The sequence below is a fragment of the Anastrepha obliqua genome, chromosome 5 (genome assembly GCF_027943255.1).
Source record: "Anastrepha obliqua isolate idAnaObli1 chromosome 5, idAnaObli1_1.0, whole genome shotgun sequence".
In the NCBI taxonomy this organism is placed as follows: Eukaryota; Metazoa; Arthropoda; class Insecta; order Diptera; family Tephritidae; genus Anastrepha; species Anastrepha obliqua.
In genome coordinates, this window is record NC_072896.1 from 115,845,172 (window position 1) to 115,860,481 (window position 15,310).

Consider the following 15,310-nt stretch of genomic DNA (forward strand, 5'->3'; position numbering starts at 1 on the left):
CCGATTTTCATGATTTTTGCATATTTAGAAACGCTGACGCTTCCACAATTACCTGCCGAAATTTCAGGTCAATCAGGGCAAAGCTGAACGAGTTATGACAATTCTACTGAAAGGATATATGTCAAAGTTTCAGGCCAATCAGAGCAAAATTGAGGGAGTTACAGCAACTTTTCCGAGAAGATTTGACAGTTTTGTTGTTTTCCAACCGATTTTCATGGTTTTTGCATATTTAGAAAGGCTGACGCTTCCACAATTACCTGCCGAAATTTCAGGCCAATCAGGGCAAAGCTGAACGAGTTATGACAATTCTACTGAAGGGATATATGTCAAAGTTTCAGGCCAATCAGAGCAAAATTGAGGGAGTTACAGCAACTTTTCCGAGGAGATTTGACAGTTTTGTTGTTTTCCAACCGATTTTCATGGTTTTTGCATATTTAGAAACGCTGACGCTTCCACAATTACCTGCCGAAATTTCAGGCCAATCAGGGCAAAGCTGAACGAGTTATGACAATTCTACTGAAGGGATATATGTCGAAGTTTCAGGCCAATCAGAGCAAAATTGAGGGAGTTACAGCAACTTTTCCGAGGAGATTTGACAGTTTTGTTGTTTTCCAACCGATTTTCATGGTTTTTGCATATTTAGAAACGCTGACGCTTCCACAATTACCTGCCGAAATTTCAGGTCAATCAGGGCAAAGCTGAACGAGTTATGACAATTCTACTGAAGGGATATATGTCAAAGTTTCAGGCCAATCAGAGCAAAATTGAGGGAGTTACAGCAACTTTTCCGAGAAGATTTGACAGTTTTGTTGTTTTCCAACTGATTTTCATGGTTTTTGCATATTTAGAAACGCTGACGTTTCCACAATTACCTCCCGAAATTTCAAGCCAGTCAGGGCAAAGCTGAGCGAGTTATGACAATTCTACTGAAAGGATATATGTCAAAGTTTCAGGCCAATCAGAGCAAAATTGAGGGAGTTACAGCAACTTTTCCGAGGAGATTTGACAGTTTTGTTGTTTTCCAACCGATTTTCATGGTTTTTGCATATTTAGAAACGCTGACGCTTCCACAATTACCTGCCGAAATTTCAGGTCAATCAGGGCAAAGCTGAACGAGTTATGACAATTCTACTGAAAGGATATATGTCAAAGTTTCAGGCCAATCAGAGCAAAATTGAGGGAGTTACAGCAACTTTTCCGAGGAGATTTGACAGTTTTGTTGTTTTCCAACCGATTTTCATGGTTTTTGCATATTTAGAAACGCTGACGCTTCCACAATTACCTGCCGAAATTTCAGGCCAATCAGGGCAAAGCTGAACGAGTTATGACAATTCTACTGAAAGGATATATGTCAAAGTTTCAGGCCAATCAGAGCAAAATTGAGGGAGTTACAGCAACTTTTCCGAGAAGATTTGACAGTTTTGTTGTTTTCCAACCGATTTTCATGGTTTTTGCATATTTAGAAAGGCTGACGCTTCCACAATTACCTGCCGAAATTTCAGGCCAATCAGGGCAAAGCTGAACGAGTTATGACAATTCTACTGAAGGGATATATGTCAAAGTTTCAGGCCAATCAGAGCAAAATTGAGGGAGTTACAGCAACTTTTCCGAGGAGATTTGACAGTTTTGTTGTTTTCCAACAGATTTTCATGGTTTTTGCATATTTAGAAACGCTGACGCTTCCACAATTACCTGCCGAAATTCCAGGCCAATCAGGGCAAAGCTGAGCGAGTTATGACAATTCTACTGAAAGGATATATGTCAAAGTTTCAGGCCAATCAGAGCAAAATTGAGGGAGTTACAGCAACTTTTCCGAGGAGATTTGACAGTTTTGTTGTTTTCCAACCGATTTTCATGGTTTTTGCATATTTAGAAACGCTGACGCTTCCACAATTACCTGCCGAAATCTCAGGCCAATCAGGGCAAAGCTGAACGAGTTATGACAATTCTACTGAAGGGATATATGTCAAAGTTTCAGGCCAATCAGAGCAAAATTGAGGGAGTTACAGCAACTTTTCCGAGGAGATTTGACAGTTTTGTTGTTTTCCAACCGATTTTCATGGTTTTTGCATATTTAGAAAGGCTGACGCTTCCACAATTACCTGCCGAAATTTCAGGCCAATCAGGGCAAAGCTGAACGAGTTATGACAATTCTACTGAAGGGATATATGTCAAAGTTTCAGGCCAATCAGAGCAAAATTGAGGGAGTTACAGCAACTTTTCCGAGAAGATTTGACAGTTTTGTTGTTTTCCAACTGATTTTCATGGTTTTTGCATATTTAGAAACGCTGACGTTTCCACAATTACCTCCCGAAATTTCAAGCCAGTCAGGGCAAAGCTGAGCGAGTTATGACAATTCTACTGAAAGGATATATGTCAAAGTTTCAGGCCAATCAGAGCAAAATTGAGGGAGTTACAGCAACTTTTCCGAGGAGATTTGACAGTTTTGTTGTTTTCCAACCGATTTTCATGGTTTTTGCATATTTAGAAACGCTGACGCTTCCACAATTACCTGCCGAAATTTCAGGCCAATCAGGGCAAAGCTGAACGAGTTATGACAATTCTACCGAAGGGATATATGTCAAAGTTTCAGGCCAATCAGAGCAAAATTGAGGGAGTTACAGCAACTTTTCCGAGAAGATTTGACAGTTTTGTTGTTTTCCAACCGATTTTCATGGTTTTTGCATATTTAGAAAGGCTGACGCTTCCACAACTACCTGCCGAAATTTCAGGCCAATCAGGGGAAAGCTGAGCGAGTTATGACAATTCTACTGAAAGGATATATGTCAAAGTTTCAGGCCAATCAGAGCAAAATTGAGGGAGTTACAGCAACTTTTCCGAGGAGATTTGACAGTTTTGTTGTTTTCCAACCGATTTTCATGGTTTTTGCATATTTAGAAAGGCTGACGCTTCCACAATTACCTGCCGAAATTTCAGGCCAATCAGGGCAAAGCTGAACGAGTTATGACAATTCTACTGAAGGGATATATGTCAAAGTTTCAGGCCAATCAGAGCAAAATTGAGGGAGTTACAGCAACTTTTCCGAGGAGATTTGACAGTTTTGTTGTTTTCCAACCGATTTTCATGGTTTTTGCATATTTAGAAAGGCTGACGCTTCCACAATTACCTGCCGAAATTTCAAGCCACTCAGGGCAAAGCTGAGCGAGTTATGACAATTCTACTGAAGGGATATATGTCAAAGTTTCAGGCCAATCAGAGCAAAATTGAGGGAGTTACAGCAACTTTTCCGAGAAGATTTGACAGTTTTGTTGTTTTCCAACTGATTTTCATGGTTTTTGCATATTTAGAAACGCTGACGCTTCCACAATTACCTCCCGAAATTTCAAGCCAGTCAGGGCAAAGCTGAGCGAGTTATGACAATTCTACTGAAAGGATATATGTCAAAGTTTCAGGCCAATCAGAGCAAAATTGAGGGAGTTACAGCAACTTTTCCGAGAAGATTTGACAGTTTTGTTGTTTTCCAACCGATTTTCATGGTTTTTGCATATTTGGAAAGGCTGACGCTTCCACAATTACCTGCCGAAATTTCAGGCCAATCAGGGCAAAGCTGAACGAGTTATGACAATTCTGCTGAAGGGATATATGTCAAAGTTTCAGGCCAATCAGAGCAAAATTGAGGGAGTTACAGCAACTTTTCCGAGGAGATTTGACAGTTTTGTTGTTTTCCAACCGATTTTCCAGGTTTTAGCATATTTAGAAACGCTGACGCTTCCACAATTACCTGCCGAAATTTCAGGCCAATCAGGGCAAAGCTGAGCGAGTTATGACAATTCTACTGAAAGGATATATGTCAAAGTTTCAGGCCAATCAGAGCAAAATTGAGGGAGTTACAGCAACTTTTCCGAGGAGATTTGACAGTTTTGTTGTTTTCCAACCGATTTTCATGGTTTTTGCATATTTAGAAACGCTGACGCTTCCACAATTACCTGCCGGAATTTCAGGCCAATCAGGGCAAAGCTGAACGAGTTATGACAATTCTACTGAAAGGATATATGTCAAAGTTTCAGGCCAATCAGAGCAAAATTGAGGGAGTTACAGCAACTTTTCCGAGAAGATTTGACAGTTTTGTTGTTTTCCAACCGATTTTCATGGTTTTTGCATATTTAGAAAGGCTGACGCTTCCACAATTACCTGCCGAAATTTCAGGCCAATCAGGGCAAAGCTGAACGAGTTATGACAATTCTACTGAAGGGATATATGTCAAAGTTTCAGGCCAATCAGAGCAAAATTGAGGGAGTTACAGCAACTTTTCCGAGGAGATTTGACAGTTTTGTTGTTTTCCAACCGATTTTCATGGTTTTTGCATATTTAGAAACGCTGACGCTTCCACAATTACCTGCCGAAATTTCAGGCCAATCAGGGCAAAGCTGAACGAGTTATGACAATTCTACTGAAAGGATATATGTCAAAGTTTCAGGCCAATCAGAGCAAAATTGAGGGAGTTACAGCAACTTTTCCGAGGAGATTTGACAGTTTTGTTGTTTTCCAACCGATTTTCATGGTTTTTGCATATTTAGAAAGGCTGACGCTTCCACAATTACCTGCCGAAATTTCAGGCCAATCAGGGCAAAGCTGAACGAGTTATGACAATTCTACTGAAGGGATATATGTCAAAGTTTCAGGCCAATCAGAGCAAAATTGAGGGAGTTACAGCAACTTTTCCGAGGAGATTTGACAGTTTTGTTGTTTTCCAACCGATTTTCATGGTTTTTGCATATTTAGAAAGGCTGACGCTTCCACAATTACCTGCCGAAATTTCAGGCCAATCAGGGCAAAGCTGAACGAGTTATGACAATTCTACCGAAGGGATATATGTCAAAGTTTCAGGCCAATCAGAGCAAAATTGAGGGAGTTACAGCAACTTTTCCGAGAAGATTTGACAGTTTTGTTGTTTTCCAACCGATTTTCATGGTTTTTGCATATTTAGAAAGGCTGACGCTTCCACAATTACCTGCCGAAATTTCAGGCCAATCAGGGGAAAGCTGAGCGAGTTATGACAATTCTACTGAAAGGATATATGTCAAAGTTTCAGGCCAATCAGAGCAAAATTGAGGGAGTTACAGCAACTTTTCCGAGGAGATTTGACAGTTTTGTTGTTTTCCAACCGATTTTCATGGTTTTTGCATATTTAGAAACGCTGACGCTTCCACAATTACCTGCCGAAATTTCAGGCCAATCAGGGCAAAGCTGAACGAGTTATGACAATTCTACTCAAGGGATATATGTCGAAGTTTCAGGCCAATCAGAGCAAAATTGAGGGAGTTACAGCAACTTTTCCGAGGAGATTTGACAGTTTTGTTGTTTTCCAACCGATTTTCATGGTTTTTGCATATTTAGAAACGCTGACGCTTCCACAATTACCTGCCGAAATTTCAGGTCAATCAGGGCAAAGCTGAACGAGTTATGACAATTCTACTGAAGGGATATATGTCAAAGTTTCAGGCCAATCAGAGCAAAATTGAGGGAGTTACAGCAACTTTTCCGAGGAGATTTGACAGTTTTGTTGTTTTCCAACCGATTTTCATGGTTTTTGCATATTTAGAAACGCTGACGCTTCCACAATTACCTGCCGAAATTTCAGGCCAATCAGGGCAAAGCTGAACGAGTTATGACAATTCTACTGAAAGGATATATGTCAAAGTTTCAGGCCAATCAGAGCAAAATTGAGGGAGTTACAGCAACTTTTCCGAGAAGATTTGACAGTTTTGTTGTTTTCCAACCGATTTTCATGGTTTTTGCATATTTAGAAAGGCTGACGCTTCCACAATTACCTGCCGAAATTTCAGGCCAATCAGGGCAAAGCTGAACGAGTTATGACAATTCTACTGAAGGGATATATGTCAAAGTTTCAGGCCAATCAGAGCAAAATTGAGGGAGTTACAGCAACTTTTCCGAGGAGATTTGACAGTTTTGTTGTTTTCCAACCGATTTTCATGGTTTTTGCATATTTAGAAACGCTGACGCTTCCACAATTACCTGCCGAAATTCCAGGCCAATCAGGGCAAAGCTGAGCGAGTTATGACAATTCTACTGAAAGGATATATGTCAAAGTTTCAGGCCAATCAGAGCAAAATTGAGGGAGTTACAGCAACTTTTCCGAGGAGATTTGACAGTTTTGTTGTTTTCCAACCGATTTTCATGGTTTTTGCATATTTAGAAACGCTGACGCTTCCACAATTACCTGCCGAAATCTCAGGCCAATCAGGGCAAAGCTGAACGAGTTATGACAATTCTACTGAAGGGATATATGTCAAAGTTTCAGGCCAATCAGAGCAAAATTGAGGGAGTTACAGCAACTTTTCCGAGGAGATTTGACAGTTTTGTTGTTTTCCAACCGAGTTTCATGGTTTTTGCATATTTAGAAAGGCTGACGCTTCCACAATTACCTGCCGAAATTTCAAGCCAATCAGGGCAAAGCTGAACGAGTTATGACAATTCTACTGAAGGGATATATGTCAAAGTTTCAGGCCAATCAGAGCAAAATTGAGAGAGTTACAGCAACTTTGCCGAGGAGATTTTACAGTTTTGTTGTTTTCCAACCGATTTTCATGGTTTTTGCATATTTAGAAAGGCTGACGCTTCCACAATTACCTGCCGAAATTTCAGGCCAATCAGGGCAAAGCTGAACGAGTTATGACAATTCTACTGAAGGGATATATGTCAAAGTTTCAGGCCAATCAGAGCAAAATTGAGGGAGTTACAGCAACTTTTCCGAGGAGATTTGACAGTTTTGTTGTTTTCCAACCGATTTTCATGGTTTTTGCATATTTAGAAAGGCTGACGCTTCCACAATTACCTGCCGAAATTTCAGGCCAATCAGGGCAAAGCTGAACGAGTTATGACAATTCTACTGAAGGGATATATGTCAAAGTTTCAGGCCAATCAGAGCAAAATTGAGGGAGTTACAGCAACTTTTCCGAGAAGATTTGACAGTTTTGTTGTTTTCCAACTGATTTTCATGGTTTTTGCATATTTAGAAACGCTGACGCTTCCACAATTACCTGCCGAAATTTCAGGCCAATCAGGGCAAAGCTGAACGAGTTATGACAATTCTACCGAAGGGATATATGTCAAAGTTTCAGGCCAATCAGAGCAAAATTGAGGGAGTTACAGCAACTTTTCCGAGAAGATTTGACAGTTTTGTTGTTTTCCAACCGATTTTCATGGTTTTGCATATTTAGAAAGGCTGACGCTTCCACAATTACCTGCCGAAATTTCAGGCCAATCAGGGGAAAGCTGAGCGAGTTATGACAATTCTACTGAAAGGATATATGTCAAAGTTTCAGGCCAATCAGAGCAAAATTGAGGGAGTTACAGCAACTTTTCCGAGGAGATTTGACAGTTTTGTTGTTTTCCAACCGATTTTCATGGTTTTTGCATATTTAGAAAGGCTGACGCTTCCACAATTACCTGCCGAAATTTCAGGCCAATCAGGGCAAAGCTGAACGAGTTATGACAATTCTACTGAAGGGATATATGTCAAAGTTTCAGGCCAATCAGAGCAAAATTGAGGGAGTTACAGCAACTTTTCCGAGGAGATTTGACAGTTTTGTTGTTTTCCAACCGATTTTCATGGTTTTTGCATATTTAGAAAGGCTGACGCTTCCACAATTACCTGCCGAAATTTCAAGCCACTCAGGGCAAAGCTGAGCGAGTTATGACAATTCTACTGAAGGGATATATGTCAAAGTTTCAGGCCAATCAGAGCAAAATTGAGGGAGTTACAGCAACTTTTCCGAGAAGATTTGACAGTTTTGTTGTTTTCCAACTGATTTTCATGGTTTTTGCATATTTAGAAACGCTGACGCTTCCACAATTACCTCCCGAAATTTCAAGCCAGTCAGGGCAAAGCTGAGCGAGTTATGACAATTCTACTGAAAGGATATATGTCAAAGTTTCAGGCCAATCAGAGCAAAATTGAGGGAGTTACAGCAACTTTTCCGAGAAGATTTGACAGTTTTGTTGTTTTCCAACCGATTTTCATGGTTTTTGCATATTTGGAAAGGCTGACGCTTCCACAATTACCTGCCGAAATTTCGGGCCACTCAGCGCAAAGCTGAACGAGTTATGACAATTCTACTGAAGGGATATATGTCAAAGTTTCAGGCCAATCAGAGCAAAATTGAGGGAGTTACAGCAACTTTTCCGAGGAGATTTGACAGTTTTGTTGTTTTCCAACCGATTTTCATGGTTTTTGCATATTTAGAAAGGCTGACGCTTCCACAATTACCTGCCGAAATTTCAAGCCACTCAGGGCAAAGCTGAGCGAGTTATGACAATTCTACTGAAGGGATATATGTCAAAGTTTCAGGCCAATCAGAGCAAAATTGAGGGAGTTACAGCAACTTTTCCGAGAAGATTTGACAGTTTTGTTGTTTTCCAACTGATTTTCATGGTTTTTGCATATTTAGAAACGCTGACGCTTCCACAATTACCTCCCGAAATTTCAAGCCAGTCAGGGCAAAGCTGAGCGAGTTATGACAATTCTACTGAAAGGATATATGATTATGACAATTCTACTGAAAGGATATATGTCAAAGTTTCAAGCCAGTCAGCGCAAAGCTGAACGAGTTATGACAATTCTACTGAAGGGATATATGTCAAAGTTTCAGGCCAATCAGAGCAAAATTGAGGGAGTTACAGCAACTTTTCCGAGAAGATTTGACAGTTTTGTTGTTTTCCAACCGATTTTCATGGTTTTTGCATATTTAGAAACGCTGACGCTTCCACAATTACCTGCCGAAATCTCAGGCCAATCAGGGCAAAGCTGAACGAGTTATGACAATTCTACTGAAGGGATATATGTCAAAGTTTCAGGCCAATCAGAGCAAAATTGAGGGAGTTACAGCAACTTTTCCGAGGAGATTTGACAGTTTTGTTGTTTTCCAACCGAGTTTCATGGTTTTTGCATATTTAGAAAGGCTGACGCTTCCACAATTACCTGCCGAAATTTCAAGCCAATCAGGGCAAAGCTGAACGAGTTATGACAATTCTACTGAAGGGATATATGTCAAAGTTTCAGGCCAATCAGAGCAAAATTGAGAGAGTTACAGCAACTTTTCCGAGGAGATTTTACAGTTTTGTTGTTTTCCAACCGATTTTCATGGTTTTTGCATATTTAGAAAGGCTGACGCTTCCACAATTACCTGCCGAAATTTCAGGCCAATCAGGGCAAAGCTGAACGAGTTATGACAATTCTACTGAAGGGATATATGTCAAAGTTTCAGGCCAATCAGAGCAAAATTGAGGGAGTTACAGCAACTTTTCCGAGGAGATTTGACAGTTTTGTTGTTTTCCAACCGATTTTCATGGTTTTTGCATATTTAGAAAGGCTGACGCTTCCACAATTACCTGCCGAAATTTCAGGCCAATCAGGGCAAAGCTGAACGAGTTATGACAATTCTACTGAAGGGATATATGTCAAAGTTTCAGGCCAATCAGAGCAAAATTGAGGGAGTTACAGCAACTTTTCCGAGAAGATTTGACAGTTTTGTTGTTTTCCAACCGATTTTCATGGTTTTTGCATATTTAGAAAGGCTGACGCTTCCACAATTACCTGCCGAAATTTCAGGCCAATCAGGGGAAAGCTGAGCGAGTTATGACAATTCTACTGAAAGGATATATGTCAAAGTTTCAGGCCAATCAGAGCAAAATTGAGGGAGTTACAGCAACTTTTCCGAGGAGATTTGACAGTTTTGTTGTTTTCCAACCGATTTTCATGGTTTTTGCATATTTAGAAAGGCTGACGCTTCCACAATTACCTGCCGAAATTTCAGGCCAATCAGGGCAAAGCTGAACGAGTTATGACAATTCTACTGAAGGGATATATGTCGAAGTTTCAGGCCAATCAGAGCAAAATTGAGGGAGTTACAGCAACTTTTCCGAGGAGATTTGACAGTTTTGTTGTTTTCCAACCGATTTTCATGGTTTTTGCATATTTAGAAACGCTGACGCTTCCACAATTACCTGCCGAAATTTCAGGTCAATCAGGGCAAAGCTGAACGAGTTATGACAATTCTACTGAAGGGATATATGTCAAAGTTTCAGGCCAATCAGAGCAAAATTGAGGGAGTTACAGCAACTTTTCCGAGGAGATTTGACAGTTTTGTTGTTTTCCAACCGATTTTCATGGTTTTTGCATATTTAGAAACGCTGCCGCTTCCACAATTACCTGCCGAAATTTCAGGCCAATCAGGGCAAAGCTGAACGAGTTATGACAATTCTACTGAAAGGATATATGTCAAAGTTTCAGGCCAATCAGAGCAAAATTGAGGGAGTTACAGCAACTTTTCCGAGAAGATTTGACAGTTTTGTTGTTTTCCAACCGATTTTCATGGTTTTTGCATATTTAGAAAGGCTGACGCTTCCACAATTACCTGCCGAAATTTCAGGCCAATCAGGGCAAAGCTGAACGAGTTATGACAATTCTACTGAAGGGATATATGTCAAAGTTTCAGGCCAATCAGAGCAAAATTGAGGGAGTTACAGCAACTTTTCCGAGGAGATTTGACAGTTTTGTTGTTTTCCAACCGATTTTCATGGTTTTTGCATATTTAGAAACGCTGACGCTTCCACAATTACCTGCCGAAATTCCAGGCCAATCAGGGCAAAGCTGAGCGAGTTATGACAATTCTACTGAAAGGATATATGTCAAAGTTTCAGGCCAATCAGAGCAAAATTGAGGGAGTTACAGCAACTTTTCCGAGGAGATTTGACAGTTTTGTTGTTTTCCAACCGATTTTCATGGTTTTTGCATATTTAGAAACGCTGACGCTTCCACAATTACCTGCCGAAATCTCAGGCCAATCAGGGCAAAGCTGAACGAGTTATGACAATTCTACTGAAGGGATATATGTCAAAGTTTCAGGCCAATCAGAGCAAAATTGAGGGAGTTACAGCAACTTTTCCGAGGAGATTTGACAGTTTTGTTGTTTTCCAACCGAGTTTCATGGTTTTTGCATATTTAGAAAGGCTGACGCTTCCACAATTACCTGCCGAAATTTCAAGCCAATCAGGGCAAAGCTGAACGAGTTATGACAATTCTACTGAAGGGATATATGTCAAAGTTTCAGGCCAATCAGAGCAAAATTGAGGGAGTTACAGCAACTTTTCCGAGGAGATTTGACAGTTTTGTTGTTTTCCAACCGATTTTCATGGTTTTTGCATATTTAGAAAGGCTGACGCTTCCACAATTACCTGCCGAAATTTCAGGCCAATCAGGGCAAAGCTGAACGAGTTATGACAATTCTACTGAAGGGATATATGTCAAAGTTTCAGGCCAATCAGAGCAAAATTGAGGGAGTTACAGCAACTTTTCCGAGAAGATTTGACAGTTTTGTTGTTTTCCAACTGATTTTCATGGTTTTTGCATATTTAGAAACGCTGACGTTTCCACAATTACCTCCCGAAATTTCAAGCCAGTCAGGGCAAAGCTGAGCGAGTTATGACAATTCTACTGAAAGGATATATGTCAAAGTTTCAGGCCAATCAGAGCAAAATTGAGGGAGTTACAGCAACTTTTCCGAGGAGATTTGACAGTTTTGTTGTTTTCCAACCGATTTTCATGGTTTTTGCATATTTAGAAACGCTGACGCTTCCACAATTACCTGCCGAAATTTCAGGCCAATCAGGGCAAAGCTGAACGAGTTATGACAATTCTACCGAAGGGATATATGTCAAAGTTTCAGGCCAATCAGAGCAAAATTGAGGGAGTTACAGCAACTTTTCCGAGGAGATTTGACAGTTTTGTTGTTTTCCAACCGATTTTCATGGTTTTTGCATATTTAGAAAGGCTGACGCTTCCACAATTACCTGCCGAAATTTCAGGCCAATCAGGGCAAAGCTGAACGAGTTATGACAATTCTACTGAAGGGATATATGTCAAAGTTTCAGGCCAATCAGAGCAAAATTGAGGGAGTTACAGCAACTTTTCCGAGGAGATTTGACAGTTTTGTTGTTTTCCAACCGATTTTCATGGTTTTTGCATATTTAGAAAGGCTGACGCTTCCACAATTACCTGCCGAAATTTCAGGCCAATCAGGGCAAAGCTGAACGAGTTATGACAATTCTACTGAAGGGATATATGTCAAAGTTTCAGGCCAATCAGAGCAAAATTGAGGGAGTTACAGCAACTTTTCCGAGGAGATTTGACAGTTTTGTTGTTTTCCAACCGATTTTCATGGTTTTTGCATATTTAGAAAGGCTGACGCTTCCACAATTACCTGCCGAAATTTCAAGCCACTCAGGGCAAAGCTGAGCGAGTTATGACAATTCTACTGAAGGGATATATGTCAAAGTTTCAGGCCAATCAGAGCAAAATTGAGGGAGTTACAGCAACTTTTCCGAGAAGATTTGACAGTTTTGTTGTTTTCCAACTGATTTTCATGGTTTTTGCATATTTAGAAACGCTGACGCTTCCACAATTACCTCCCGAAATTTCAAGCCAGTCAGGGCAAAGCTGAGCGAGTTATGACAATTCTACTGAAAGGATATATGTCAAAGTTTCAGGCCAATCAGAGCAAAATTGAGGGAGTTACAGCAACTTTTCCGAGGAGATTTGACAGTTTTGTTGTTTTCCAACCGATTTTCATGGTTTTTGCATATTTAGAAAGGCTGACGCTTCCACAATTACCTGCCGAAATTTCAAGCCACTCAGGGCAAAGCTGAGCGAGTTATGACAATTCTACTGAAGGGATATATGTCAAAGTTTCAGGCCAATCAGAGCAAAATTGAGGGAGTTACAGCAACTTTTCCGAGAAGATTTGACAGTTTTGTTGTTTTCCAACTGATTTTCATGGTTTTTGCATATTTAGAAACGCTGACGCTTCCACAATTACCTCCCGAAATTTCAAGCCAGTCAGGGCAAAGCTGAGCGAGTTATGACAATTCTACTGAAAGGATATATGATTATGACAATTCTACTGAAAGGATATATGTCAAAGTTTCAAGCCAGTCAGCGCAAAGCTGAACGAGTTATGACAATTCTACTGAAGGGATATATGTCAAAGTTTCAGGCCAATCAGAGCAAAATTGAGGGAGTTACAGCAACTTTTCCGAGAAGATTTGACAGTTTTGTTGTTTTCCAACCGATTTTCATGGTTTTTGCATATTTGGAAAGGCTGACGCTTCCACAATTACCTGCCGAAATTTCGGGCCACTCAGCGCAAAGCTGAACGAGTTATGACAATTCTACTGAAGGGATATATGTCAAAGTTTCAGGCCAATCAGAGCAAAATTGAGGGAGTTACAGCAACTTTTCCGAGAAGATTTGACAGTTTTGTTGTTTTCCAACCGATTTTCATGGTTTTTGCATATTTAGAAAGGCTGACGCTTCCACAATTACCTGCCGAAATTTCAGGGGCCAATCAGGGCAAAGCTGAACGAGTGATGACAATTCTACTGAAGGGATGTATGTCAAAGTTTCAGGCCAATCAGAGCAAAATTGAGGGAGTTACAGCAACTTTTCCGAGGAGATTTGACAGTTTTGTTGTTTTCCAACCGATTTTTAAATCCTTGCTAAAAAACATGGCATATAAACTTTTTAATTTTTTTCATTAGGGGAAAATGGGGAGTTGTGAGACACAGGGAGTTGTGAGACATTGTTACCTTTCGGCATTATTCATTTGTTTACATTCGATTTTAAGTGTCAACAAGTGTTCTCGATGCGATCTCACTTTTCAGCTAGCATTGGTCATGTTTACACGCATTCGACGCGTCTCTCCAGTTACTGTGTTTTGGAATGTCTCGGTTTTTTTCATCATTTGTTTTGCGATACATTCGATCAGTTGTTATAGCAAATTGCAAATGTCAATATATACAAATTAGTAACTGTCCTATTAGCTTTGAATTTACACATTCACTTGGGCATGAACGTTCGATGTGTTTATGACTACGCGGCCATTTATAAAAAAAAAACGATTTGGGGAGTTGTGAGACACCGTTTTTTTCGACGTTTTAACGCATCTTTCATAAGTACCTCGCAATATTCATGCATTGTTTGTATATATATCATCTGCAAGGGTGCAATGCCGAAAAAGTTAAGCAGAAACAACTCCATTCATTGCAATGTATGCGATCGAGCTGTGCACCTAAAGTGTGCCAATTTACGAACTGGTTATTATACATGTTCTCACTGCGAATCATCAGATTGATGGCATTGCATTTTTTATACACTTTTTTATAACAATTGTCTTTTCTTTTTTATTTTTCATCTTAATAAAGAACTAACAACTAAAATAAGTCATTTTTATTGATTTAAACCATGGTGTCTCACAACTCCCCACATTTTTGTATTTTGTATTATATTTTATATTATTATATACAATTTTAATTTTAAGGAAAATTGTAGTTTTGTTAAATAGGCCATACCAATAGCTTCCAGTATTCATTGACTAAAGATTCCATCGTTGACATATGCAGAATATTAAGATTTTGAGTAATATGGGTCCAAAAACAAAACCCGTCTCACAACTCCCCATTCTCCCCTATTATAAAAGTTAATCACTCACTTTAAAAACTCTTTTGAAATTCACAACAATATTTTCTGCGCTACTCTTGCTGTTTATTCAACATAACTTCGCTAAATGATCTACAAATGATATTTTTTTTTGCTCAAATTTTGAGTAGATACATCATTTATAATAAACAGACAAAAACAAAACGAACGCTTTCCGTAAGCTGTTAAACTGCCGAAGTTGCTCACAGGCAACGTTGCGGTCGAAAGGGTTAAGTTGCGTATGTCTTTTTAGTGAAGATATTTTCGGTTACTTTCCGGCTTCTTTAGAGTGTGCATCTGCAAGTTCGTTATGTTTTTTACTAGCATGGCCAGGTATACACATGAAATTGTGTTTCTATGCCGCTTCGGCTATAAGTGCAAAACAGTACTGACACCTTCATAAGTTTTTACTGCAAACATTGTGCCGGGTGTCTGATTTTGACCAATAGATGTAGATGATTCCCCACTCTGACTTAAAAGACTTTATAGCGTCGTTAAATAATGAAAATATTGGTCACTGATCGTTTTCGACTTTTGATGCTTGTAGAGACTGCCACCTTAATTAGCTGTGGTGTTGAGTTACTACATATATCGAGTTGATTAATAAATGACATGCATTTCATGATTGCTGATGGCTTTGTTGTGCTTCCCCTGCATCAAATAGGAGTTTGTATTTACATTGAAGGATTTTATGAGCAAATATCATTGTGTTGTGTGTTGTTCTGTGGAGGATGTCTGGTAGGCCTGCTTCGGTCAACACTGTTTTAGTTGGAGATGCGGCGGAGGAAAGGCGCG